Below are 21,080 nucleotides of genomic sequence, written 5' to 3'. Positions count from 1 at the left end.
TGGAAAGCAGCCCTGTCCCCCAGGTCACGGCGGAGCAGGCAGGCGTTGGTGACAAGAGCAGGCGAATTGCTGCCTGCTCATCCCACGCAGGCAGGGAGGCTCGGCTGCCTGCGCCGTGTGCTCACACTCACGCACGCACAGGCAGACCCCGGGGCAAGATGGGATGGAAGCTCCCAGCAGGGCTGAGCCTGCTGTGCCTTTAATGTCGCTCAGGCAGCCGAAAAGCCTCGCTCTGTGCCCGGGGCTGCACTGTGCGGACCCCAGCCGCACGCAGACCCTGTTGGGAGAGACGGCGAAACACTGTGGGGGCAACCGGAGCCCCCTTGCCCTGAGCATCCTGCGTGATATGCCCATCGCATCTTGAAGCCCCCCAGCACGTGCTCGGCGAGCCAGAGTCACGCAAGTGGAGCAAGGTCACCACAGGGCCCCGGGGACATTTCTGCAGCTTCAGCCCCATCAGCTGTGGGAAGGACGGATGCTGCCCCCACCCGCACAGCCCGCGGCTGCCTGCAGCCAAGGGAAACTGAGGCACAGAGGGCTCTGGGGCAGAGGGAGTCACCGGCAGAGCTGCTCCACAGCCATTGCTCCGGGAGTCAGCACTGCCCCGGCCATCTGCCACCTCCCAGAGCCCCAGCCCGTGCCCCAGGGCCAGCCCAGCCCTCCCCAGACACCATGTCCTGCTGCCTGCTCACTGCTTGCAGGACCCATGGAGATGGCCAGGGGCGTGCTGGCACCCTGGGGTGCCCTGTGGGTCTCCCCGAGGGGGATGCTCTTAGGGGTCACTGGCACAGCGTGCGGGGCGAGGAGCTCACGGCTGGGGGTGGCCCATGAGCAGGAGAGGGTCCTGGAGGTGAAGAGGGATGAGGGGCTCCATCCCTGCTCTGCCCCGCGGAGCCCCGAGGAGCACCCATCGCAGCGCCTCGTGGTGGCAGCCGGCGAGCTCCCCGGGAGCTCCCAGCCCCCACTTGATGCTGGACAGGAGCCAAAAGCAAATGCGCTTTCGGAGGGGAGATGGAAAAAGCTCCATTTTCCCAGGGGGGTTGACAGAGCAGCCACCAGCCCAGGGCTGGAGGAGCCTGAGCCCTGCCCGGGATGTCACTAGCCTGCAGCAGGGCGTCACCCACCTCTGCCCGTCACACACGCAGGGGCACAGCACGCACCCACCCCGCACATGTGCACCCCCAGCACACCCACCAACACCTCCCCACGATGCCTACATACCCCTCCCTGCACCCCAGCGCACAGCACCCCGTCCCAAACACCCACCCCCCGTGCCCCACATCACCCACGCCTGCGTGCACAGGCGCACGCCCCGACACGCACGCCGGCTGCGCAGTGACTCAGCTGACCCGACCGGCAGCAGCTTGCTTTGCACCTGCTAATTATGGCCCCCCCCGCCACCCCCGCAGCTCCTCGCGCTGGGGTCTCACCAGCCTGCGCTTACTCACAGCGCTGGGAGCAAGAGGAGGGGAGGCCTCCCCCATGCACATCAGCTGCCCAGCCAAGCCAGGTGGGCTTGCAAGCCCTCCCTGAGCCCCGGTGAGCGTGGGGGCTCGTGCCATTTATTGGAGGGCAGGGTAAAACCCTCCGGGGTGGGAGGCTCCTGCACCCTGATGCTCCCCACCTACGGGGTGCATAGGCATCGCCGGCACCCTGCAGCCTCCGGGCACCCGCTGAGCCCTTTTTGGCTTGCTGGGGTTCCTGCATAGCCCTGCCTGCAACTCCTGCCACCACGGCTGAGCAAGGCACAGGGCAGCCTACGGACTCCTGGTGTCACCCCACGCTGACACACTCGCTCGCGCACGCAGGGTTGCACCGATGTGCTTGCACTCTGCGGGGCTGGTGCTGTGAGCACAGCCCCACCAGTGGGTTTGGAAAGGGAAAGCCCCCTGGGACCTCCCCCTGCCTTGGGGGCTCAGCAGGATAGGGCTGCTGGATCCCCTCGGTGCAGGCAGCACAGGCAAGGGCACAGCGAGCCAGCCCCTGCCTGAGGCGATGCACTCAAAGCAGGAGTCACGCAGGAGAGGGGCTGGCTGCCCGCAGGGCCGTGGTTCCCCCCAGAAATCCCCCAGCAGGCAGCCCCTGCCTGCACTCACAGCCCCGGCCCCAGTGCACGGGGCAGAGCACAGTATCCGTGGGGAAATCCTGGCAACCGCCGTGCCGCAGGCTCCAATTTCATCCAAATACAATCCCCTCTGCCTCAGCTCCTGGGCTGGGGCCCCCGCAGCCGGCCCGGGCAGGGCTGAGGACTGCTGCACCAGCGCGGGACTTCCCAGGCTCCCGATCCGCCGGTGGAGAGAGCACCTGGGGCTGCCACCGTCCCGGGGGGCTCCCAGCTGGCGGGCGGGGGGCTCCCGACCTGCCCTGCCCTGGACCCAGCGCTTAACAGTGGGTCCTGCAGTGGGATTTAGCAGGGCTTCTGGTCTCTCGGAGACTTGCACTGGGAGCCGGGGGATTTGCCACTTGGGATGGGATGGAGCAAAGCTGTTGGGGACGAGCAGCAAAGCTGTTTATAGAGCAAGGGGGGCAATGCCAGCTGCCAGGACACTTTCTGCTCAGCGCATTCATCCCGGGACAGGCTCATGGCATGAAGGGCATCGCCTGGAGGAAAGCAGCCCCAGGGCCAGCACAGACTGGGATGCTCAGCATGCCTCACCAGTGCTCTCCTGAAGGTTAACACCCCCTGCCAAGACCAGTTGTTCAAAGGTGACCAGGAAAGGGAACAGACCCAGACGCTCTCCAGCCTCCCTTGGCTTTTCTCCCCTTGGCAACATCGACTGCCCACGAGCCCAGCCACGGTCCTCAGCCCTTTGTGCAGGGATGGGGTGGGACACGGGGTGGGACACAGGGTGGGCGCCTTGTCCCCGAGCCGTGCCTCTCCTCCCACCCCCCAAGCTGCCCAACACCAGGCAGACCCACGAGGCACCTTCAGGGAGCAGAGCATGGACAGGGCTCTGCCCGTGACAGGCAGGGCTGCCTGCTCCCCAGGGGCTGCCGGGCCATTTGCCTTATCTGCCCATCCCTGGGCCTGGAAAGAGCAACCCTGGCGCCTGCCAGCCTGCACCCGCCGCTCGGCCACAGCCACCCAAGGCCACCGCGGGCCACCGCGCGGGCTCGGCCCTTCCACCGGCGCTCTGCTGCCGGGTGGCGAGCGGCTGGGCACAGCAGGAGGCGGCGGGTGGGCTGAGGTGCTCCTCTACCTGCCTGCCAGAGCCGCCTCCCGGCCGCCGGGTTGCCCGGGAAACGGCGATGACATCGCAGGGGAGGCAGGGAAACTCTGCCCGCGGTGCTCGGGATGCCATCGCCGTTGCCAGGGAAACGGCGGGCGACGTCGCGCAGGTAAGGGAGGGCGGCGAAGCCGGGGGCCCGGCGATGCGCCCCGGCTTCGTCTGCCTTCTCCTCCTGCAAGGGGGTCCCTGCCCTGCACCGGATGGGCAGGTGCCCTGGGGGTCCCGACAGGGTCGGCCCCCACCTCGCCACCCCCCAGGGCACTGGTGCGGGCCTTCCCCTCGGGGACATTGCCACCCCGCCTGGGGCTGCTCTGCTGGGCTGGTGGCAGCAGGGAGAGGAGCCGCCGCAGCCCGGTCCCGTGCGAGTGCTTTGCTGCCTGCTACCCCCCCCCCCCCGCCTGCTCGCTTCGTCTCCCCGAAGCGATGCCCAGGGACGTGTTCCCCTGCCTGCAGCTCCCCAGCATCAGCCCATCCTTCAGTGCTCTGCCAGGGGGCTTGGCAGCGATCCCACCCCGGGGAGTGGGAGCTTTGCTCCCCCAGCAGCACTCCCGGGTTGCCTTTGGATTAATCACAGTCTCTGCTTTTCCCTCCAAGTGCTCAGAAGCACCGGGGATGCCCCAAGATTTCCCCCGATGCCCCAAACTTTCCCAGCTGTAAATCTCGGCTGCTTGCCCCCACCGGGGACGCACCATTATGCTGGGCAGGGTGTCCCCCCTCTCCGAGCCCTGTTTGATCACACAGGGTGGCAGGAAAGCCACAGCCCCGCAGCCCACCGTGGTGCTCTCCGGGCTGCGCTTGCACACACGCCGGCTGCAGGCAATGGGCAGGCAGCGGGCTGCAGGGATGCTTCCAGACCAGGTATAAAACCAGCAGGACCAGGGGCAGTGAGTTGGCGGAGCCACAACAGGGGCTGCCGGGGCGGGGGGGGGGGGGGGGGGGGGAAGACGCATGGTGCACCCTCTGGTCCCCCAGCACAGCTCGAAAAATGAATCAGGAACCGCACGCAGCCCGAGCAGGAGCCAGACACGCCTGGGGAGGCAACAGGTTCCCTGTAGGATGCTGCAAAGCAACAGGAACACAACAATCCCCCTCCTGCCCGTCTCGGAGGAGTTCGGCCACCCGAGGCGGAGCAGTTTTACCTGTAATGGCAAAAATTACATCAGCCGGAGCCTGCCGGAGCAGCTGGTCCCGATGCTGCTTGAGGGAGGATCCACCCCAGCACGGCCACAGCCCCGTGGGGCCACGCTGACCCTGAGTGATGGGCACTGCGAGGGGGCCGGCTCCCCTCCTGCCAGCGGGACTGGGAGGCAGGTAGAGATGCTCCGGGTCAGGCCATGCAGCATCCTCGGGGCTGTTTTCAGTGCTGATGGGTCTCTCTGGAGCAAGAGACCCTGAAAACCTGCCCTGCCTGCAAACCAGCAGCGATGCCATGGGCTGCCAGGCTCAGCCGCTTGCTGCCCCAGGCATCCACGGACCTGGGACCCTCCTCGGGTCCATGTTGCCAGCAGGGTCTTGTCTTTCAGCTGGAGGCATCAGACACTTGGAAACAAAGCCATCAAAAAAAGGTGTCCGGGGGGTGGGATCACAAAATTTCCAAAAAGGGGCAGGAAGAACCGGTGCCTGGGCCACCAGGAACAAATCAGCCCTGGACTGTAGGGAGAGGATGCCCCTGCGCCTGAACCGTGGGGGTCTGAACCCCATCCACAGCCCTCCTGGTCATTAATTTTTAGGTTTTTCGGGGGGCGGGGTGTGAGGGCATGGGGACTGTGGCAGCGCTGGGGTGGGGAGACATGGATGGGGGTGTGGGGCGGGGGAGGTGAGGTGGTGTAGAGGGGACGGAGGGGGCCAGGGGATGCTGGGGCACGGGGAGGAGGTGTGGAAGCAATGGGAAGCCACATGTCACTGCAAAAAGGCAGCTGCTCCTAACTCCTGTCACCTGGAAGCCCATCCCGAGGGGTGCAAGCACCAGGGCTCATGCCTCAGCAACTCCTAATGGGGAGGGGGTGACACCCCCCGCAGCTCCACAGGGTCCTCGGGCTGTGGACACCTGCCCGCGGTGCCAGCCTGGGTACGACCCCGTGCCCGGCACGCCAGCTCTCCCAGGAGAGGCTGGGGGCTGACGGGACACCCCCAGCCCGCTGACGTCTGGGCTGTTTCCCAGGGGACCTGGCAGCCCTTCAGACGGCTGCCTTCCCCGCGGGGGCCCCCACCCGGCTCCCACACGCTGCCGGCCTCCCGGCTTCGTGACACTGAGCTTTAATTGAATTAGACGCTGCTGCCTGGGCAGCGCAGCCTGCAAACCATCCTCGAATTCCTGGGCACGGCGCCCGCTCGCTGTCTGCAAGCCGGTCCCCGTTCCCCCCTCAGCCCCATCGCCTCCTCCCCCAGCAATGACCCAGAACCAAGGAGCCTCCGTCCCCCCGAGTGAGCGGGTGGGAGAGGGGGGTCCGGCCACTCTCAGCGGGGCTCGTTACGCCGACAATTAGCCCCAGCGAGCGATGCGGTCAGAGGGTGCAGCACCCGGGGGGAGCCCCCCACGCCTCTCCCTGCCGGGGTCAGCTGCTCCGCGGCGGCCGGCGAGCCAGCCCGTCCCCGCGCCAGCTTCCTCCGCTACAGAATGTACCGAGGGCCCCGGCGGCCCCAGCCAGGGACACGATGTGCTCCCCGCTCCAGGCCCTGTTTTTCCTGGCCAGGCTCCTGCTCCGCTGGCGGCGGGGCGGCCGGGCGCTGTCACTCAATGCAGCTTTTGTTCGCTCCCCGCTCGCCTCCCTTCACACCTCCATCCCACCCCTTCGGCCCCTCCGTGCACCCTCCGGACCCGGCCGTGACCATCCCCGGCCGTGACCGTCCCCTGGCCTCTCCCGCAGCTCCATCACCGCCTCGATGTCTTTTTCCTTCCCCACGAGCACGGCCGGGGCTGCTGGCAGCGGCGGAGGCGATGCTGTCCTGCTGGCAGGGCAGCCCAGCACCTCCGAAACCGCAGGCAGCATCAGGTACCTGCCAGAGCACCAGCTCCCAAACACGACCCCCCAGGAGGGGGTACAACATTGTGACCCTTCTCCTGCCCGCGGCCTCATCCTGCTCCGTGCACAGACTTGCAGCCTGTGGTTAACGGGTGCGTCCATAACTCGCCTGCGTGTGGTATGTGGGGTGCAGGGTACAGCCCACATGAACGTCTCTCCCTTGCAGGGCTCAGCACCATGGCGGCCCCATCGCTGCCACGCTGATGCCGTCCCGTCTGTACAGCACTGCTCCTCTCCCGGGACACCCCGGGGACACGCGTCCCTACTGCCGCAGGGGTGAAACCCATCCGTGATGGGGATCTGGGGAGGGCAGGACACAGAGCTGCCCCTGCAGGAGAGCTGAGTGTATCCTTCAAGTCCTGACACCTACTGGAAAATGGGTATTTGAGGTCCATTACAGCAGCTTATTTCAGCTTCTTGGTCTTTAAACATTTCCTATAATAAAAGCAAAGTAATCGCTACGAACCAAAACTGCCGATATGTTGTTTAACCCCGCGGGAGCTGGCTCCTGGTTGCCCAGCGCTGCCGGTTTTCCTGCCTTCCCCCTTCAGCCAATTTGCTATCTGGCCAGGTGACCCAAATTTGCTTTTGCTTTGTGGAAAAACCTCTCTACCAGCAAACATTGCCCAACTGGCTCAGAACCCAGCTCCCCACACCCCAAACCTTCACTGACCCCAAGAGCCATCCCCATGCCTGCTGGCTTGGCACAGCACGGCCAGCATGGGGATCCCAGTGCTGCGCACCCTGGGAGCAGGTAAAAATACACATTGGGATAAACCCCAAACGCTCAGGCGCAGCTGGGCACGAGGCCAGTCCTCCTGCCCCACAAACCCAGGCTGTGGGGCTGTGAAGGGTGAGGAAGAATAGGAACCGCATCCCCATGAGCATCGCTACAGCCACGCGTGCCACCGCTGCCTCCCCAGCCCCGGGAGGGCACATCCTGCTCCTGGGGCTCGGCAGGGAGGCAGAAGGGACATGCTCGCCCGAGCAGAGCCGCTCCAGGCCCTCATCACCCCCAAAATCACTGGCGGGTCCGGCTGCCAAGCAGTACAACGTCATGCCACGCCGTGCACACGGCCCTGCACGAGCGCAGTCAGCCACGGGGCTGGGAGCCCCCAGACCTGCAGTCGGGGGAGCCACCAGCCATGCAAACCCTCCCTCTGACAGCACCTCCGCCCCCCCTCGCTCCCTGCCATCACGGCAATCACCCAGCGACGCTCCCTCCACCCCTCCACCCGCTCACGTCCTTGCCCACCGCCCGGGAACAGCCAAAGCTGCTCCCATCCCAGGCACACCCAGCACCCCGCGGGTTAAGCCTGGTGGCATCGCTCCTGTGTCCCAAAGCCCCTCTCTTTTTTCGCGGCTGCTTTCCTCCTTGGCAGCGGGAGGGGGGTCTTTCCTGCATCCGTCTGGCAGCTAAGCCCCTGTCGCCACGGGGGCATTAGCACCAGCGCTGCAGGGAGCTCCCCAGGGAGAAGTAAGTGGATCAAAGGGTTTTAGCAGCAGACGGCTCCCAGACAGATCTGGATCGTCTTCAAGGCGGCCACTTGCGGCTACAAATGCACTTTCTGCCTGCAGCTCCCCAGCCAAAAGTTTCACACCGGCTTTATTGCGTTTAACCCCTCGCTGCTCCCGGCCTCGCAGGCGCTTGGGGCTGGGAGCTCCGGGCCCTGCAGCCAGACCCCAGCTGGATGGGGTCTCGGCCCCCCTGGGGCAAATCCAGCCTTGCAAGAACGGCTGGAGGGATCGCAGTGCTGTGTGCTTGTGCACAGACGCCCCCCAAAAGCCGGGGTGTCCTCAGCCAGGCAGAGAAACAACCCGCTTGCCAGTTCTACCCACCCCAGCATCGCTGGCACCATGACAAGGAGGAAACTGAGGCGCGCAGGGCGGGGGAGCAGCGGGGAGGAGGGCGATGCTCCCAGGGGCACGCGCGCCAGCCCGCTCCTCCATCCTCTGCCCGCGCCGCCCCTAACCCCTGGCAGCGGGAAGCAGGTGACACCCCTCTGTCCCACCCCACCATCCCAGCCAGCCTGCCCCCCCCTTTTATGGCACCCCCAAAGCCGGCCAGCGCTTGCCAGGCGGCATGGCAGAGAGCTGGGGCAGGGAGAGGCTTTGTTGGAGTAAAGCTGCTATGAATTATTCAGAGTGCAATGATAATTATATGAGCCCCCTGGTTCTGCTCGCTCTCTGCAGGCAGGAGCAGGATTCGTGCTGTGCAGAGGGCTTGGGGGCAGGGAGAGTCCCGGGGACCGAGGCCATCACTGGCCCCATCTCCCTGGGGCCGTGCCACCATGGGGGTGCCCCAGTGAGGCAGGAGGGGACCCCGGGCATCCTGCCCCTCTGCTGAGGAGCCACCTGTGGGTCTTGGCTGGGGGGCCCTGCCCCAGACCCCCACAGCTGGGTACTTTGCTGGGGCCTTGCTGGTTAAACTGGGAGCTTTGGGGAGCCAGGCTGGCCCCGCTGCCAGCACTGCCCACCCCGTAGCTCCCCTTGCTGCCCCGTGGCAGCTGCAGCACTCCACGCTTCCCAGCCCTGCACCCCACGTTGCATACTCCCGTACTCCAGCTCTCCCAGCACTGCACCCTGCTCTTCCCACAGCACTGAACCCCACATCTCCCGGTCTCGCTCCCCAAGCCCCCGTGGTGGGGCCACCCCCCCGAGCCCCGCACGGGCATGGAGACGTGTCCCTGCCTCCCGGGGACAGGCAGCAGAACGGGCACTGAGGTACCTGCCAGGACCCCATCTAGCATCCCGGGGGTACCCCCCACGTCCCCCCACACCAGGCCCCCTCCTCAAAACCCGTGGCTGCCACCACGAGCCCAGTGCGGGGCTGCCGCTGCCATAAATCCTACGGCCTCGCAGCCGGCTCGGGGGCCTGGCAGGCAGCCTCCCCGTACAGCCGCTCCTTGGCTGGCGCACTCAGGCTCTGGGATGGAGGAAAAACAAGAGGGGGTCAGCCAAAAAATACGCACAGAGGGCGAGTGAATCTTACCGCCAGGATCTCAGCGCTGCCTGGCCGTGAATGGGGCGCGGGAAACCTCAGCCAGACGGTCCCAGCGCCTGGGAGGACACCTAAGGACAGGCTGCTTGGACGCCAGGGATGCTGTGTGGGTACCGGCAGCCCCGCCAGGGCCGCGTCCAGTGCCACCCGCCAGCACAGGGTGGGGGGGCACACGTATGCCCTGCGGTGCTGTCCCAGCAGCAGCGGGGAGGTGGCTGGACCACCTCTGAGCAAGCATCTTCCCGGCACGGCATGCAAGGAGGGGGCCCATCCTGCACTCCAGAGGGGTCTGAGGTGGCACCTCCTCGCCCCATCCCCGGGGGAGCCAGACCCCACGGCGTGCCTGGGCTAGGTCCCCTCAGCCCGGCATCTGACCCACCCGTCTGGCATTTTCTCATTACACTGAGGGCTGCTGTTTTGCTGCATGCGTTTGCCACGGTGTTGTCAGTGGTGGAAAAAAAACCTATTTTGCAGGCTTGGCAGCACGCGGTGGGAAAGCAGGGTGAGCGGGAGTGCTCTCCCAACGCCCATCACACCGGTGTGGGCCAGGCGGCAGAGGTGTGCTGGGGACCCCCCACCCCATCACAGCAGAGGGTGGTCCCCAAGGGACGGCACTGCACCCCCAGACCCACAGGGGAGCACACCCCAACTGCCCGCTCGCACTGGCACGCCATGGGGCGAGGGGGGACAGGGCTGTCCCCCCCAGCTGATGCACTTCACAGCAACACCCTGAAACCCACAGAGCACAGAGGGGACGGGGAGGCAGAGCCAAGCACGCCAGCGCTCAAGGGCATCGTCACCCACGCACAGGGGCCCAGGAAGATGGAACTTCCCAGTGCCCAGGGTGCACTGGGCCAACTGGGAATCCCACCGAAGGGCAGGTGGCAGTGCCCAAGCTGTGACTCCAAGGAGCGGACCTCACCGAGGACAAGATGCATGGGGCAGAGGGCAGGGGGCCAGCAGCTCCGGGGAAAGCCAAGCCCACGGCGCAGTGTGTGAGGGCACCCTGCTGCCCGTGGCCCCCCTGCCTGCCCCTCCTCCCAGCCCCAGCAGCCCCAGGTTAGCAGGGAGGGCATGGGGGGTTGATGAGCTCCAGGTATGGGGTGGGCTGGGTGGGGCTGGGGTGCGGGTACGGGGTGTCCAGCAAGCACAGGTGGGTTTCTGGGTGTGCGGGTTCAGGGTACGGGGTGCACGGGGGGATTCAAGGCGCGCCTTACGGCGTGCACAGTGGGTACAGGTTTGCAATAAGCAATGTCTGGGTGGGAGTCTGGGCAGGTGGGGTGCAGGATGCGGGATGCAGGTTGCAGGGTACAGTGTGCAGGGTTTGGGATGCAGGGTGCAGGGTTTGGGATGCAGGGTGTGGAGTGCAGGTTTTGGGGTGCAGGGTGTGAGGTGCAGGATGCAGGGAGCAGAGTTTGGGGAGCACAATGCAGGGTACACAGTGGAGGGTGCAGGTTTTGGGGTGCAGAGTGCAGGGTTTGGAGAGCAGAGTGTGGGGTGCAAGGTATGGGGAGCAGAGTGCGGGGTGCAGGGTATGGGGAGCAGGGTGCAGGATACAGGGTGCAGGCTTTGGGGAGCAGAGTGAAGGGTGTGGGGTGCAGGTTTTGGGGTGCAGAGTGCCGGGTGGTGGCCTGGCACGGTGCAGTGCTGCAGGGAGGCTCCTGCCGGCGCGGGACCCCGCGTGCCTCGGGCTGACATTCCTGCTGCTCCCACCTACGCCCAGCAGCCACCCCACACCCAGCCTCCCCGCTCCGCCTTGCCGCTCCTCGGGGCCGCGGCTGACCAGGCCTGCCCCAGCCGTGCCCGGGCAGGCTGCGCTCCCCTGCCAACCGTGCCGGCCGTGTGCCAAGCCTGGCGCAGCTCCCTGTCGCCGCTGCACCCATCCCAGCGCCGTGCGTGGAGCCCAGGCACGTCTCCAGCTGCCTGGCATCGTGCCCCCGCTGGCCCCTACCCCATTCCCACCTGCCTGCCTCTGCTCTCCAGGGCTGCCCGTGGGGCGTGTGCCCAGCCTGTTGCCTGCTGGAGCCCTGCGGGCTCATAAAAATATGGAATCCAGCGGGAAGCAGAGCAGCCCCGTGGTCCCATCGCCCCCCGTCGCAGGCAGCCGAGCCCCTGCCTTTCGTCCGAGCACAGGTGAGCACGGGCAAGCCGCGCTCTGCTGCCACGCACACGTGTTCACCGCCCGGCATCCCGCAAAAAAACAAACCGACGGGACCTGCAATTAATACCTGCGATAGAATAGAGCTGATTATAATAATTGGCATGATAATTGTGTTACACCTAGGGAAGGGTGTAAGCAGAAAGCCCTGCAAAAGAGACTCTTTGTCTTTGCTTTTTTGTTTTCTCTCCAGCTCGCAGGTAATAGCCAGGAATGGGCAAACCCTCTTTTAATGGACTCTTAATAATGCTGTAATTTCCCTTTGCAGGGAAAGTTTTCCAAACAGTCAAAGATTCAAAACAAAGCAATGATTGTTCCTATTAGCATTAAATTCTACTCTGGGAGAGAGAATAAATCAAGCAAGGGGATTCAATTCAAAACAGAACTATAAAAAATCCAATAATGATTTTTTAATATTAATAAGAAAAATATATTGTTATGCACCCTTAGCATTTAAACTTCTAATCCAATCAGCGCAAAGTGCAGAGATAAATCACAGCTGCAGAGGAGAAGGGAACAACCATCAAGCAGGCAGCAATAAAATGCTGTCTTACATCCCTGGGACAGTCATAGGTTTGACAGTCTCAAAAAAAAAAGCTGAAATTTATGAGCCTGTCGCTCCGCAAGCTTAATTCCTTCCCTGCATCTCCGCACGTGTCCTCCACCTGGGGCAGGGAGGGCGCGAGGGCCGGCTGCCGGCCAGGCAAGCTGCAGGCAGGAGGTGGCACCCTGGCTGCCTGAACCCGTTGGCGTGGCCTTGCAGAGCCAGGGACTTGCCCTTCTTCATCCTGCTTAAACCCGCTCCCCACAGCCGTCGGCTCTCAGCAGCTGCGACCGGCTGTGCAGCGGGACGGGATGGTTCCCGGTGCCCTGCACCGGCAGGCGGACGGAGCCAGCGGACCCGCTGCTACAGGAGGTCACAAGCGTGGTGCCAAGCAAGCACGGTCCCAAGCACGGTCCCAGTCGTGGTCTCCCCAGCTCTCCCATCCCCGGGGGCTGCACCGGGCGTTTCCAGTCCTGTGCTATCGAACACATCCAAGAGCCTGAGCAGGCTTCAGGGATGCTCGAAACAACAGTGCACACTGATGCGGCACTTGCTCCCAGCATCGGTGGACGCTGGGACGTGGCCGATGGCACCCACACGATCCCCCCCCAGTCCCCCTGCGCTCCCCATCCCCACGTGCAGAGGGGATGGCAGGCAGCCCTCCCCATCGCATGGGTCTGCACAGGCGGAGCAGGGAAGCGAGTGGCCGTGTAACCCCCCTGCGGAGCCAGCCGCCCCGCTGGGCTAGGAGATGCCCCCTGCTTTGCTGGGGTCACAGTCCAGGAATAATTGTGGTAAGGCTCCCCCCGCGGCTCGCACCGTGCTGTCCTTGTTGAACTCATTACATATAACGGCCCCCACAATTCACCGCTGACGCAGCCGGGCTATCCCCCCTGATTTATTGGCTCCGGCAGACGATGTGCTGCTACAGGAGCCAGCAATGAGCCCGGGCGAGTGGCAAAAAGCCACGAAATGTGGCCAGCGGGTCTCAGCTCCCCTCGGGTCCCCCCAAACCCTGAACCTCAGCGCTTCTGCCAAAAGCAGCCACATCCAACGGGAGGGAAACGCCGAACCATGGCAGTGGGAAGAGGGAGCAGCGAAGCACCTGCAGCTGGCAGTCCCGGCCATGTGACGGCCAAGGACAAAAGACGTCTCAGTCACACAGGGAGTTCCCGGCCGTCTGGCAAACTGCTGACGCCACGAACCAGGGCGAGAGGGCATTTGGGGACAGGGGGACAGACACGCTGCTCCTGCTCAGGAGTGCCCCAGGGCTTCATTCCCGCCAGCTCCAAGCGGCTGAGCTCCTGGGGGAGACTGATTGGAGGAGCAAAGGATTAATTACAGCTATTGCAGGTCCAAACCTGATGTGTTGTGCAGTGTTTCTGCTCCGCTTTTGCTTTGGATGGTTTGGGCAGAGGTCGGGGAACAGGTGCCAGGCTCGTCCCCACACTCCCTGGCTTGGCACCACTTGGGTCCCACATGGCTGGTGACATCCCGTCTCCCCAGCCAAGGGGAGCAAAGCTGCTCCCCCAGGAGCAGAGGGCACCCAGAGACAGGCCCTCCTGGCATGCTGCAATATGTTTTAAGAAAAAAAAAAAGTTGATAGATCCCTGCGCCTGGCTTTTGGGCTCTCCTGCTGCCAAGAGCCAGGGCCAAGGTGGCTGCATGGTCCTCGGCGTGGACCGACACTGGGAGCATTGGGCTCAGTGGCCGGTCCAACCAGATGGGTGGCCCAGAGGCTCAGCCCTCCACTGCGGGGATGCCCAGCGAGCCTGAGGAGGGGGGAACCCGCATCCCACCATCCCCGCACCACCCTGCCGTCCCTGCCAGCCTGGCTGCTGGAGGAGATGCCAGCAGTCCCCAGGGCGGCTCGGCCACCAGCGCATGGGGCTGTGACTGGAAAGTGCTTGGGGACCTCGGAGAGCGAGCAGCGCTACCACTGACAGCATTGCAAGGCTTTCCCACTGGACTCCAAGCAGGATCTGGCCCCCCGGCACGCAGCGCCCAGTCCCCACGCTGTCCCTTGGGGACCTCGGCAGCGCCAAGGCTGGGCATGAAGCTGGCACAGCCCCGCAAACGCCCGTCTCCTCTGTACCCCGGGGCGAGCCGTGGCCGCGGTCTCCTCCCAATCCCGCAGGAAAGGAGCCAGACTCCCTGGGAGACACAAAGGCTGCCCCGGGGAGGGCGAGGGTGTCTGGCAGCGCCAGGCTGCCTGGCCGCGGGGCCGCGGGGAAGGGGATGCGCCTTCCAGGGGGCACCTAGAGCCCGGCCAGGGGGTACCGGCATGGGGTGGGTGAGCAAATGGGGCTTTGGGGGGGGGGTGTTTGAACTTTTGAACCAGCAGGCAGGAGATCAGTGCATTACCTTAACGTGAGTTAAAAATAACCGTCTCGTCTCTTGAAATGAGCCTGTCTGCAATTACAGCTTGGCATGTCTGCTCCGGAGCGTCCCCAGGCTGGCACCGCGCCAGGTGGCAGGCGGCTCCGAACAACCCTCGCCTTTCTTCTCTTTCTTGGGGTTGGCTTTTTTTCTTTGTTTTTTGGTTTTGGGGTTGGTTTTTTTTTTCCCTTCCCAGCAAATCAAAGGTGGCTGCTTGGCACCCTGGCTCGGGCTCCCCCCCCACCGAGCCACAGCCACGTCTTCAAAAGCACCCAGCCCCTGCGGTACCCACCGCCCCACAGTGAGGCCATGTTGTCCCCCCTGGTCCCCAAGGACAGGAGGACGCTGCCACCAGCCCGTGCTCCCAGGAGGGCCGTGCAGCGGCGCAAGCCAGGCCGAGGCGTGTTCAAGAGCCCTTCCCCACGCTGCCCTTGCACACCCAATGCGCATCTGACTGCAACATGCGGGTGCAAGCACACGTGGGAGCGCACGTGGCGAGCCCGGCGCACGTGCGCCACGTGTGCATGCGCCGCGCCCCGAATGCACACGCACAGGCGTGCGAGGGAACACGTGCAAATTCAGACGTGCGTGCACAGGCGGTGGATGCCGTGCGGCATCGCTGCCTGCAGCTCCCCATGCTCTGCCCAGCCCCATGGGCAGGCGCAGGCAAGGGTTTGCCCGCACCGGGTATCCAGGTGGTGGAGCCATCCCCCCGCATGCCCCCATTGCCAGCAGCCAGGGCTGTTTGGGAAACCTCCTCTGCCCCGCAGGCCCCAGGGGAGCAGCGAGCCGGGCTGCATCGCTGCTGCATCCCTGGCTTGGTGGGTACAAAGTGCCATCAACCCCGGCACCCGTGCCCAGGGGGCCAGCAGGCAGCAAAGCCCGGGAGCCTCCCTGCTGCCGAGCCCTGGCGCAGGGCACAGCCCTGAGGGGCACAGCCAGGGGGTGCCGGGGGGGGAAGGATGAGCCCCCTTCTGAAAAAGTAGGCACCGGCCACGCAGACCTCAACGTCACCCTGTCCTGCTGCTAACGCCTCTAGGGCAGCCCCCCCTGCTGCCGCCCACCCAACAGCACAGCAGCAGTTCCGGGGGGCCTGGACACCCCACGGCCAGAACCGCAGCAGGCGAGAGCTCAGGATGCTCCAGGATGCTGGAGCATCCCTGCTAGGAGGGAAGGGACCAGCCCGCTTTGGGGGTCCCCGCATCCCCCCCCAGCACTGGCTGCCTCCTCCTCCTCCTCCCCGCAGCGGGTGAAAGCAAGCTTTGTGCCGGGGCTTTCAGTTCTCCTGGCTGGCACCCCGCCAAGGCACCACAGAATAATGAACAGATGCTGTCCAAAATGAGCTTCAGCGGCAGACAGGCGAGCCTCTCCGCGTGTCCTTCCGTAACCCAAAGTGCCTTTCACCTCAGCACTAATCAGGCACCTTCAGCGGGAGAGAGGAGCCGACGGGAAGCATCGGGCTAATTAAAAGTAACGCGATCGGGGAGCAGCAAGCCCACCGCCGGTGGGTACGGGAGGGAAGGGGGGCAGGCAGCTGCCTCCCTGCAGGCAGGGCCAGGGTGCAGTGGGGTGGCAAGGGGGGGACCCCATACCCAGCTCCAGAGCATCCCCACGGGAGACCCAAGGGCAAGGTGACACCACAGCTTGGGGTGCACCCTGGGGACGGAGGGGACAGCCTGGGGCTGGGGGTCCGACTGTGCCCGGACCCTGCTGTGGCAGTGGGGAGGGGAGATTCATCCCCTTCCTGTGTGCTCCCTCTGCAAGGACACGGTGGTGACAGGGGTCCAACCCCGCTCCCGAAGCCCAGGGGACCTCCCGCGGCCAGCAGCGTCCCAGTGAGGATCCCACCGGGATGGGAAGCCGGGCCAAGGAGCTCCAGCTCACTCCCACATCACACCTGGCCTGACCCACTGGAGGCGCGGCATCCCTGCAAAATATTTACGAGGCTTTTTAAGTACAAAGCCAAGCACCAGGAAATTCATTTCCCAGCCCAGGATGCTGGTCCTCACATCCCGGCACCGGGCAAGCAGGAGGGAGGGATGCACACAGGGACCCACGCGCAGGGACAGACAGAGATAACACCAGGCTGCGAGCACTCTTCTAGTCCGCAGGATCTTAACTGTAGTTTATATTCCAGCGGTTATTAAAAATAAAGGGGGGGGTGCAGTGGGGAAGCTAAGAGCAGAGCAAGCTGTTCATTTGGAGCCTTTCCCTTGGGTTTAATAAAGCCCCACTCACTGCTGTAGTATCATTTTTATGCTATCATAAAGCCGGACCATTTAGCAGGTTTGTGTTACTTCAGCAGTTAGCGCTGCATGAAAAGCGATTCCAGAAGGGGGGGTGGGGGGGAGGAATTAGAAGGAAGATGAAAACCTCCAAAAGGAGAGAGAAAAATGAGGCAGGAAGGAGGAGAGGAGCCCGGGGGATTCCTCACAGCCGTGCCACCAGCGACACCGGAGCACATCCCGGCAGGTCGGGGGGAAGCGAGCGGGTTCCCCCATCCCTGTGTGAAGTTGGGGACAGGCGAGGAGTCCCCCACTCTAGCCCCGGGATGCTGAAGGGTCGGGTACCCCAGCCCAGCATCCCGGGGGGACCCCACCTGTACTGCAAGAAAGGGTGGAGGGGTCCCCTCACGCTGGGGGGACCCCAGGGGCATTGCACCTGTGGGGATGGGAGAGCTGGGACGGCTTATCCGGGGGCTGGCTGGGGGACGAAGCAGACGGGTTTCCCGGAGGTGAAGGACCTCCTCCCAGCCCCGCTTGGCCCCCGGGATGACTGGGCTCTCGCAGCCCCTCTGCTCCTGGCCGCAGGCAGCTCTCTGGGGAGCATCGGGCTCTCCGTGCTGCTGGAAAAATCTCCATATATGGAGAGGATGGGGATACATGAGCTGAGCTGAGCCGAGCCAAACTGCCCCAAAGGAGCCCTGACTGGGCAGCCCCCGCACTCAGCCCGGTGCCTCGGGGCCCTGCCCTCTGCCAAGCCCCCGGGCCAGGTGGCATGCACGCTGCTAATCCCCGTGCAAATGGGAGCGAGCCCGCTGTGCACGCCCAGAGCCATGTCACTCCAGAGCCGTGTCACCCCAGAGCCGTGTCACCCCATCCTCCCCGTAACTCCCCCCCTTCGCCACTGCGCCACCTCCCATGGCACCGCCTGCTCCCTCACTGGCACCCAAGCTGCCCTCTGCAAGGGGAAAGTCATCCCCATTAGTCCCAAGCGCTGGTTTCGAGCCTCTCCAGCCGCACAGGGCAACGTCCCGGGCAGATGCACTAGCCCCCATCCAAGAGGGGAAGGGCAGGGGCTCGGGCAGGGGGTGGCATCAGTGACAGAGTACGCAGAGCCAGGAGCAGCTCCCCTGAAGGATGCTCTCGCCATGTCCATACAGTGCCTGCTGGGGTTGTGCTCTGGGCCAAGGCCGTGGCTCTGCCTCCCTTCGCTAGCACAGAGATGGGGGCATCCCTCAGGGGTCTCCATCCGCAGCAAGGAGGTGAAGCACCCCAGTACACCCTGACCCCACGGGCAGCACGGGCCACTCAGACCATGCTCCCACCCAAACACCCTTTCCACCCCTTTTTCTCCCCAATTCATTTCCATTCTGCCCTGCAAGGGGAAGGTGGCACTTGGGTGGACGGGCAGGGTGTCTCTGCATGGCAGCCCCCCTGCCCCGAGCACGTAGCACTCCCGTGGGCTAGCAGGACCCCGCAGCCCCAGTCCCCCACACCGGGAGCAGCCGCCATGCTACCGACGCAGGGATATAAAGGAGGAGGAGGTGTAGGGGAGGGCTGGGAAATTAAGGTTTTCAGCGCTGTCAGAGCTGCATCAAACAGGCATCCACCAGCTGATTGCTTGATTGTTATATTTTGGATGTCAAACCAGAGCAAGCAGAAACCTTTAAAATGCATCAGTGCTGCTGCCTTTTTGACGGAGGGTGTTGGTTTCCCATTAACAAGTGGAAAGCGTGAGCTGGAGCAGAAAACTTCAAGCGCTTTGGAATTGATAAAATAACAACTCCCTAATTAAGCAGAACTGTCAGTCAACGGGCGCCTGCTGCCCTGCATCGGGAAGCAGCGGCAGCTCCCGGTGCACGAGCCCAGCGTGCCGGCCCAGCCCGCCGTGGCGTGGGGAGCCCTGGGGAATGCACAGCCCAGGGGGGCAGCGGCCAGAGTATGCCCCCCTCCCCGTTAGACAGGGCTGGGTCCTGGTCCGGATGCTGAGCACGGACGAGATGTTTAGGTACTGTGCCTCGGTTTACCTCGCCATAAAACCACATAATGCAACCTGCAGCTTGGTGGGGAAGGAGAGGCCTAACCCCAAAAGGCACCCCGTGCCCACATCCTTCCCCTCAAGAGATAACTAACCAGCCTGGGAAAACACATTCCCAACGGACACATCGGACACCACGGCCAGGTGCGGGTGCAGCATCCCCATGGCTGGCTAGATGCAGGAAGGGGTTGTGCTGGGAAAGTCCTCCCAGTGCCGGAGCAGGGCAGTGGGGGTTTGGAGAAGTCCTGCTGGACCGGCACAGTCCAGCCAGCACCCTGTGGGGATGCCGTGCCCTTGGCCGGGCTCCCATACCTCTGCCATCCCACCTTTCCTGGCACGGGGAGGCTGCGAAGGAGATAATTAAAGGAGCAGCCCATTACCTGAGACCCCCGCTCCGACACTGCTGTGCTGGTGATGCTTTAAATCCACCACGCTTCTCCCAGGCCTGGGGCAGGAGGGACATGGCATCTCCAGCGGCTCTTTACTAAGCCATCAGCAGCTCTTTACTACAAAATTGACTGCCCAGCGCTCTGGGTGCTCTCGCAGCACCACGAGCTGCCAGCCTGGCCCGGGGAAGGATGCGCAAGGGCACCCAGGGGATCCGGGGCAGGGGACAGCCAGGAGGGACACGGGGCTGTGGGGAAGGTGTTTAAACCCTGGCACACTGGTGTCCGACGAGACTGCCAAGCAACGGGGGTCTCTGCACGCCAATCCTCTCCCCGGGCTGTTGCAGCCCTCGCACCACCCGCCCCAGCTGGGGATCGGGCATCGGCAGCATCAGAACAGGCCCAGGGTACCGTGCCCTGCCAGGCCCGGTGTGCAGGCAGGGCGTTTCGCTGGGCAGCCCTCAGCCCTCCCATCTGCCCTGCGATGACCGGCCAAGTGCTGGGCTGGGAGGTTTAAGCCACGGTGCCAGCACAGGGGCAAGGGGGCTGCTGAGAGGGAGCAGGCAGCAGCAGTGCAGCCCGGGCAGTGGAGCCACCGGCCCGCAGCCCAGGGGAAGATAGGCAGAGCCACGGCGGAGCCGCTACGACGTGGAGATGGGCCAGGAAGGGGGAGAGCATCCCATCCCAGGGTGCACCCGGGTGAGCCCACCCGAGCGAGCAGTGCCTGCAAATGCCCCTTTGTGCCCAACGGCAGCTGGACCCCGAGCCAGTCCCTCCCCCCTTGCACATCACGCACCCATGAAGCCTCTGCGGACGCAGCCCCCTCGAGAAAGCCACCAAACCCCATGCCGGGTGATGGGGCTCCATTGGTAGCACCCTGGGCAGCGCCGGTATGGGGACGCAGGCCAAGCACCATCCCTACCCCAAGGGACACCAGGAAGGGCGTGGGGGGCAAGGGACAGGGCTGAACAACCCGCGTTGCTCCCACACGCTCCCTGGTGGAGGCTTTGCCGGGAGAAGGTGTTGGCCCTCCCGTGGCTCTGGACACATCAGGGGACACCCCCAGTGACAGCTGACACGGGGAAAGGCCACTCCTGCTTTCCCGGGAGGATGCCCTCGAGGGTCACCTCTGCCAGGACAGATGTGGGAAGGCAACGCTGCTGTCACAGCCTGTCCTTGCCCAGGGGCCAAAAGCCGGTGCCGGCGTAGGTGGGACAGGAAGCCTGTGCCACCTCACACACCTGCACAGACACACCCGCACATTGCCACTGTCCCCTGTGCAAGCCCTGGCACGCCCAGAGAGGACACGGGTCACTCCTCCGTCCCGTGCAAGCTGCAGGTGGATCAAACCCCAGCACTCGCCTGTGACAAGGATGGCTGCTGGCCCTGCCATCCCCAGCCGGGGTCCATCCCACCGTGGAGGGCTTTGCTCGATGGCTTTGGCTCACACGCCAGCACCGGGAAACACGAGCATCCCCCTCCTCGCTCCCGCCCAGCCGTGGCTGGGCACACAAACTTGCTCATGGCTCCGTCCCCTCACACTCGCTCCCCCACGCTGCCCTTCAGGGATACCCGGCCGGGGGGGTCCCCAAGCACCCCACACCCCCGGTGACACACACGGCTGCCCAGGAATCCCTTCGCTCCTCATCTCAGCCCTCCCGGCCACTGGTCCAGAGCCCCAACAAACATCCCCGCCGTGTCCCCAGCCCCCATCAGTGCATGCCCCCCACTGTCCCCAATGGGTGCGAGCCCTGGGGAGACCCTTCTCCCCCAGCGAGTGCCCAAGGCCACCCAGGTCTTGGTCTGGGTGGAGGTCTGAGAGACCCCCATGCAACTGCTCCCTCCGCAGCCCCCGACACCCTCCCCCGGTGAATCTCCACACCGGGAGGACACCGGCTGCCCCATGCCCACCCATCATGAGTGGGGCAAGGCAGACAGGATGCCCGGCCTCCACACAACACCAGCTCCCACGGCCCGGCCGCGGGTGCCACAGAGAGAGTCCAGCCTCCTTGCCCCAAAAGAGCCCTGTTTGCAACCAAGAGGACCCCCCCGGGCGGGCCGGGTCCGGCCGCCTCCGACGGAGCCAGGGCACGCCGTGC

At 64.6% G+C, this 21,080-nt stretch overlaps 1 protein-coding gene across 1 annotated transcript in view; it reads right to left on the bottom strand.

Annotated features, from left to right (window-relative positions):
- Window positions 1–21,080, bottom strand: part of FOXO6 (forkhead box O6) — a 41,048-nt gene that overhangs the window by 17,382 nt on the left and 2,586 nt on the right. The gene's annotated exons all lie outside the window — the stretch shown is intronic.

This window comes from Ciconia boyciana, chromosome 21, assembly GCF_034638445.1.
Source record: "Ciconia boyciana chromosome 21, ASM3463844v1, whole genome shotgun sequence".
Lineage (NCBI taxonomy): Eukaryota > Metazoa > Chordata > Aves > Ciconiiformes > Ciconiidae > Ciconia > Ciconia boyciana.
The sequence above is the reverse complement of the archived record's forward strand: the minus strand, read 5'-3'. Positions and strand labels throughout refer to the sequence as shown.